Genomic DNA, 7253 nt, shown 5'->3' with positions numbered 1-7253 from the left:
ATAGGGTTTAGAATGGTAGTAGGGTGTACTATCATATATTCTATTGGAAAATGAGGAAAGATGAGGAGAGAAAAGAGAGGAGAGGGAGGAGAATGTGGGAGACAGAAGGAGAAAATGAGAGAAGATAGGAGAGAGAAAGAATGTGAGAGACTGAGAGGGAAAGAATGAAAAGGAGAGGGGGGGAGGGAAAGGAGAGGAGAGGAGGGGAGGGGGAGAGAGAATACACCAGCTACAGAAGAGATTAAGGAAAGGCCTCTGTAGGAGGCAGCACCTGGGTAGTTCTCTTAAGCCAGCTGGTGATTCTGAGAGGCTGATGGTAAGGAGGGCGTACGTTCCAGACGTAATTATGATCCCAGCTGTGTACTTTGTCCTTCCTTCTTTCTAAGGCCTCTCCCCATTCATGAGAGGTGCCCAGGCTTTGCTGGCTGTGAAAGACTGCTTGTCGGCTTCTCTAGGTGGGTAACATAACTTTGTTCCTTGCCATTGTCTACTAAGAGAATGCTTGAAATTAATGTCCATGGGCTGTTGGGTTTTGTTTGATTTTAGAGGCTGAATTTTGAGGTCTTTTCAGCTTCTTTTTGAGGTAAATTTTACAGCAGAATATCAAAGCTGGAACATGGGATGTAAGAGCTTGAAGGTACCTTAGAACACAGCTAGAAGGAGCCTATAGACATTGAACATTAGCTCTGAATGGGATCTTAGAACATAGACTATTGGACCTGAGAGATATCTTGGAACATAGAATGTTAGAAGTAAATATAGATTGGAAAGGACCTTAGAACACAGGATATTATATAATAGAACTTAGGATGTTAGAGTTTGTAAGTGACTTTTTGATCTTAAGAGTGATCTTAGAACATAGAATGTTAGAACATCATAAAAAATAGCAGACTAATTCATTTCAACAATCATAGGTGCCTCATATGTGTCAGGGATACAAATACTTGTCATAAGCCACACCAAGGCTTAGCAGATATGCTTTGTTTTCTAAAAACTCTGAGTTTAACACCCTGGGCATTGTTCAATCATTTTTTTCAGTTGTGTCCAACTCTATCTACTGCACCATTATCATCCTTTTCAGAAGCAGGTGTCAAGTCTACCTAGATCATACAGCCTTTTTTTTTTTTTTGTGAGGCAATTGGGGTTAAGTGACTTGCCCAGAGTCACATAGCTAGTGAGTGTTATGTGTCTGAGGTCGGATTTGAACTCAGGTCCTCCTGACTCTAAGGCCAGTGTTCTATCCACTGCACCACCTAGCTGCCTGATTCAGCCTTTTAATAGACTATAGAATGTCAGATCTGGGAGAGACCCCAGAATATTGAATGTTAGTATTGGAAAGGAACTTAGAACATAGAATGTCAGAGCTGAAAGGGACCTTAGAGGAAATGATATAAGACCCAGGAGAGACTTTAGGGCAGAGAATGTTAGAACTCAGGAGGGAGTGGTTCAGAACCTAGAATGTTATTAATATGAATTTTAAAACTCCATGAGACTTCTCCATTAGAGATCATCTCTCCCAAACATCTTCCTTTACAGAGAAGGAAGTTGAGGCTCAGAGAAAGAGCCATGACTGCCCTCAGTTCCATTTCCTAGAGGTCTGACTTTATACCTCTAGGGAAGTGCTTGTCCAAAATGTCCTTCTACAAGCCCAAATTTTGTGGAATTGGATCCGAACTGTGGCCTTCTTTTCCAGTGTGATAAAAGACTTCAGATGTTCTTTAGCATGCATATTGCGTGCTCCTTCTATGAAAGTTTGGTTTCTATTGGAGGCAGGAGAAGAGGGGGGGTGTCATTTCAATAAGCAAGAAAATTGGGCCTTAGAGGAATTGTAGCCCGGTTGGAAAGCATGTGAAAGTGCTTTTCTCAAGCTTTGACACAGGCGTGAATGACCCAGAGGAATAATACTAAGGGCTTCTGGTATGGGGAATCTATTTCTTTTGTCACTGTTAGAGTTATCATGTTTCTTTCCAGCTGGCTTTTTTGTTGTTATTCCTGATGTGAAGAGTAAATAATGAAGGAGAAAGTCAGAGAAACTGGAGGTTGTGCCTCATCACATTGACCATTTAAAATTAAAGGGAATTTGGGGTTTGAAACTGGTGTCTGATTTTCATTGGGAAAGGCTGCTTTGGATTGTGGGTGATGCCCTTTCTGAGTGACTTGGATTCTCAGTTATTTTAACCTAGCTTCTTATTGGAGACTGTTTTAGAATGTCAGAGCTAGGTGGGACCGTAGAACATGGGCAGCTGAGCTGGAAGGGAGTTTAGAATGGAGAAAGTTAGGCGATAGGACACAGAATGTTAAAAATTGGAAGAGGATTTCAAACATGACCTCTGACAGGGCTGTGACCCTGGCTTAAGCGCTCAGCCCCTCACACCTGGACTAAGCTTCTGGTTGATTCCCCTGCCTCAAGTCTCTCCCCACTCCCATCCATCGTTCACTTAAAGGCTGTTAAACTGAGCTTCCTTAAGCGAGGTCTGATTACATGACGCTTCTCCTCCAGTGACTTCCTACTATCTCCATGATCAAATATAAAATTTTAGCCTGCCCTTCCTCACCCTTGCCCTCCATCTTCTTTTCCAGCTTTCTTACATCTTACACCCCTTCTTCCCATCCCAGCCCCACACAGAGACCGGCTTCCTCGTTGTTCCTTGAATCTCACACTCCATCTCCTGATTCTGAGCATTTTAGCTGGCTGTCCTCTATGTTTGGAGCTCTCTCCCCCCTCATCCTCACCTCCTGGCTTCCCTGGTTTCCTTGAAGGCCCAGATAAAATCCCATCTCAGGCAAGGACCCTGTGCCACCCGTCCTCAGGCTTGGCGCCTTCCCTCTGAAGCCATGTCAGACTTGCCCTGTATGGAGCTTCTGTGTACACAGCTGTTTGCGTGTTGTCTCTCCCCTTATGCTGCAAGCTCCTTGAATGGCAGGAACTGGTGATTGTTACTATTGTTCTTTTGCCTTTCTTTGTATCCTCAGGACTTAGCACAGTGCCTGGCACAGAGGAGGCCCTTCACAAATGCTTGTTGACTGGCTGACCATAAGCCATCCCACCATCATGGCGGTAGTGATCCTGTTCCTCTCCATTCTGTACACCCTTCTTAGGCAGGGTCTCTCAATTTCAGGGGTTCTTTGTTGCCTTTCACAGCTGTAAGGAGGTTGAGTGTGGTGATATTTATGGCTATCAATGGGCAGTGTCATGATTCAAACACAGGACTCGGAGTTGGCTGAGTTCACATCCTGTCTCTTAACACTTGCTAGCTTGGGATATTGAGGCAGTTCCTTGACCTCTGGGCTATAATTTCCTCAACTATGACATGGGACAAACACTGTCTTGTAGGGAGGATGTAAGAACATGCTTTTTTGGCAGTCATTCAATCTCCACTTGAAGAACTTCAGTGCCATCCTGCGTGGAGGTAACCCCTTTGGAAACTTTTAGTTGTCAGGAGGTTTGGGGTTTTTTTCCCCCCAATCAAGCCTAAATATGCCCCTCTGCAATTACATCCATTGTTTCTGTTTCTACTCTCAATCCTTCTTCCATTCCCCAGCCCTTCAGATCCTTGAAGATGATGTACATTGGGTCATTGGTTATTTTTTTTTCCTCTAGGCTAGATATCCCCACTTCATCCATCTGATCCTTGTATTGCCTGATCTTGAGGTCTCTCACCAACCTCATCTTGCTACTGGATAATCTTCCACTTACCAATATCTCTTTCCTTTCACATATCATCCTGGTTGTTATAGATACTTGTCTTTCCCTTTGTCAACAAACCTTACTTAGCTCCTGAGATCTACATTATTCTGTCTGACCTTTATGAACTGAATGAATGAGCAGAGAGCATCAATGTGAAATGACCTGTCCATTAGAGCTGCATGAGGCATATTCCCATACCTGTCGTCTTTCTGCCCACCCCCTAGAAATCTACTGTATGGATGGACTGATGCTGTGCCCACTCTAGCAGGCCTGATGACCAATGTAAGGTCATCTTTTTGTAACATTTATATTTCTTTCATCTTGGCATTTCAGGTATCCTGTCCAGGATTTCAGATTTAGAGCTGGAAGGGAATGCACAGTCCTAATCTCACAGTCCTAAATGCTGTATGTATAGCAGATGGGTCATCTAGGCCAAATCCTTCATTTTGGGGAAAGTTAAATTTCCCAGAGGTCATAGAAGTTGTAAGTAACGAAGTCTAGATTTCAACCTCAATTCCCTGATATCAGAACTGATACATTTTTTGAGGTCCAGAGAAGGCAACAAATCTTTACTAAGGACTTACGCTGTGCTAGATGTCCCAGATGGCTCTGGAGGAGAAAGTGAGGCTGGTGACTTAGCACCACTTGGCTCTAATTCACTTGCAAGTCATGGCATCACTTTCCTGATGCCATGGTCCTCTTTGAGAATGAAGGACAAACAATAACTCTGCAGTAGGCACTTTGGTGGAGAAAGTCCAGTGGGTCAAGAGTGGAGCCCAGAGAGGAATGACCACAGAGCCAGCCTGGGCACTTCCCTCAAAATGGAATAGAGATATAGCTCCAGTTCCTCCCCCCCCGCCTTTTTAATTTTTGAACTTCCTTCATCTTAGGTCTTTTGTCCTACGATGCCCCTAGAGCTGGTGACCCCTCTCCATATCTTCCCTTCTCTACCACAAATCAGCCCTTCCAATTTCAGATATAAAGTCCTCTTTTATATATTTCATTCACTCATTCATTCATCAGAAGTTTAATTCAGTCGGTAGGATGACTTGGACCTGTGATCCAGTTCAGTCACAGTATGAAGCAGGTGTAATAGTTTTACAGTGAATTTCTCAGAATTTCAGTTAGAAGAAATCAGTTACCTCAGATACCCCAGAAATCATCTGGTCTAGCCCATATGTATACAAAAACTCCCTGTCCATCATACCTGACAAGTGATTATGCAGCCTTGTAGGATCTCTAATGGAACCCACTACCTTCTAAAGGGTCTATACTATGTTGAGATAACTCTAGTTGGCAGGAAATTTTTCCTTCAAACCATTGACAAATTTTTGTTAAGTGCTTTCTAGATACCAGGGGCTCTGCATCAAACTTGAGTCTGCCCCTTTGGCAAGTTTACTTATGCTCCTAATTTTGTCCCCTGGGACCAAACAGAACATTTACAGGACAGCCCTTCACCCAATTGGAGGGAACTATCATATCCTTCTTTTCTCCTCTTCAAGAAAAAATATCACCCGTTCCTTTACCGGGCTTCCCTATTGCATGAACCTGATTGGCTTCCTCAGCACACTCTCCAGATTATTCAATTTCCTTCCTAATATGTGATATCTAGAAGTGAACACAGTTCTTTAGATGAGGTCTAACCAGGGCAGAAGACAGAGTGACTAGCCCCTCCCTCATCTTCTGACTTTCCCTTTCTTAATGTAGTCTAATTGCTCCCACATTTGTGGCCGCCATAACTCACCATTGACTCATTGAGCTTGTAGTCACAGACAATCGAAGTCAAGAGAATGAGAATCTCAGTGCTGGGCCCTGTTAAGGGGCTCTCTGGGCTCTTGTCCTCTCCCAGGTCGAGCATTCTGATAAGGCCAGCTGTTCTCCAGCCCCGAGAGAAAATCACAGGTGTGTGGGAAAAGGAAGGTGAGATTGTTTGGGCCATAGGCTTTAGGTCCCTTATGGTGCTGACAGCAAGTAACCTCTCCCTGTCTAACTAGAGAGGTGAAGGGATTAATGAGGAAGTGTCTAGAAAGGACTTGGAGGCTTTTGAGAGAGAGAGTCGCCATGGAACACCCTACATGCTCACATGCTGAGAATTGATGTTGCTGGTTATTAGTCAGGCCCTTGCTGACCCATAGAGTCTGTTTTAAAATGAGTATTGAGTTCACTTAAATCGATTAGGCCAATGGTGTTCTGTTTAGCCCTGTGGTGAGACTTTGGGCAAAAAGAGGTGACTGAATAGTCTGAAACTTGCCCATTAGGAATCAATCTGAGAGATGCTACAAACATTTCACAAATATTCTCTTACACTTAAGTGAAAGCAGCAGCTTTGCTGAATCTTTTGGTTAATCTAATTTTATTTATTTATTTATGTATTTATTTATTTGGTGAAAGCGATGAGTTGTGAATTCCTTGAATAAGTCAGGAAGAAACCCTTGGTACCTTTTAAAAAGGAGAAGAAATCCTTGTGATGTATGATGTAGATTCTAAGCTGAAAGGTGGGAAAAGTGTGTGTTTCTAAAAGTTGCTGTCTTCATTTATCAGATGAATAGTTTTTCTCTTTTTTAAAACATTTTTATTTAAAGTTTTAAGTTCTGAATTCTATCCCACCCTTCCTTTCCCCCTCCCTGAGATGGTAAGCAATCAGATATAGGTTATACATGTGCAATTATGTAAAATATTTTCATATTAGTCATTTTGTACAAGAAGACACAAAAAAGGAAGGAAAAAAAATGAAAAATAGTGTGCTTTAGTCTGTATTCAAACAATATCAGTTCTTTCACTGGAGGTGGATAACATGCTTCATCACTAGTCCTTCGGGATTGTCTTGGATCATTGTATTGCTGAGAATAGCTAAGTCCTTCATATTTCTTCATTGCACTATGTTGCTGTTACTGTGTACAATGCTCTCCTGGTTCTGTTCACTTTACTATTCATCAGTTCGTGTAAACCTTTCCAGGTTTTTCTATCAGACACATAATTATTGAACACCTGGTCATTCATTAATTCAATGACTATTTCTTGAGTGACTGCTATGTGTTAGATTCTAGGGGATGCAGAGACCTTGCATATGGGTCTACATATAAGCTGAACCTTGATGAATGCTGGAGATCTTAAAAGGGGAAGATGAGGAAGGAATTTATTTCAGGGAGGGGAGATAATCTAGGCAAAGACTAGGAGAGGAGAGAGAGAATGATAAGGAAAAGAGAAAGTAGGCCAGTTTGCTTGGAACAAAGCATACATGAAGTAATGTTCAGTAAGCCTGGGAAGGCTTACTGTATTGGAACCAAATTGTGAAAGGCTCTAAGGACCAAGAAAAGAAGTATGTAGTTTATGTTTTAAAATTTTATTATTTATTTATTTTTTTAGCATTCATTTAAAAAAAAATTGAGTTCCAAATTCTCTCCCTCCCTCCAGGCCCTCTCCAACCTTTTGAGAAGGCAAGCAATGTGATATCAATTATATGTGTGAAGTCATGCAAAACATATTTCCATATTAACCGTATTTCAAACAAAAAAAGCAAGAAAAACAAAGCCAGTGAAAACATACTTCTATTTGCACTCAGAGT

The 7253-nt window shown here is 42.1% G+C and overlaps 1 protein-coding gene across 4 annotated transcripts in view; it reads left to right on the top strand.

Moving 5' to 3' along the window:
• Nucleotides 1–352: 352 nt before the first annotated feature.
• Nucleotides 353–7253, top strand: part of DAB1 (DAB adaptor protein 1) — a 318655-nt gene continuing 311754 nt past the window's right edge. For all 4 annotated transcript variants that reach the window (XM_020993085.2, XM_020993082.2, XM_020993080.2 and 1 more), the window contains exon 1: nt 353–455. The gene's annotated coding sequence lies outside the window, so the exon portion shown is untranslated. The remainder of the gene's footprint in view (nt 456–7253) is intronic.

This window comes from Phascolarctos cinereus, unplaced genomic scaffold, assembly GCF_003287225.1.
Source record: "Phascolarctos cinereus isolate Bilbo 61053 unplaced genomic scaffold, phaCin_HiC Scaffold_5;HRSCAF=322, whole genome shotgun sequence".
NCBI classification, from domain to species: Eukaryota; Metazoa; Chordata; class Mammalia; order Diprotodontia; family Phascolarctidae; genus Phascolarctos; species Phascolarctos cinereus.
The sequence above is the reverse complement of the archived record's forward strand: the minus strand, read 5'-3'. Positions and strand labels throughout refer to the sequence as shown.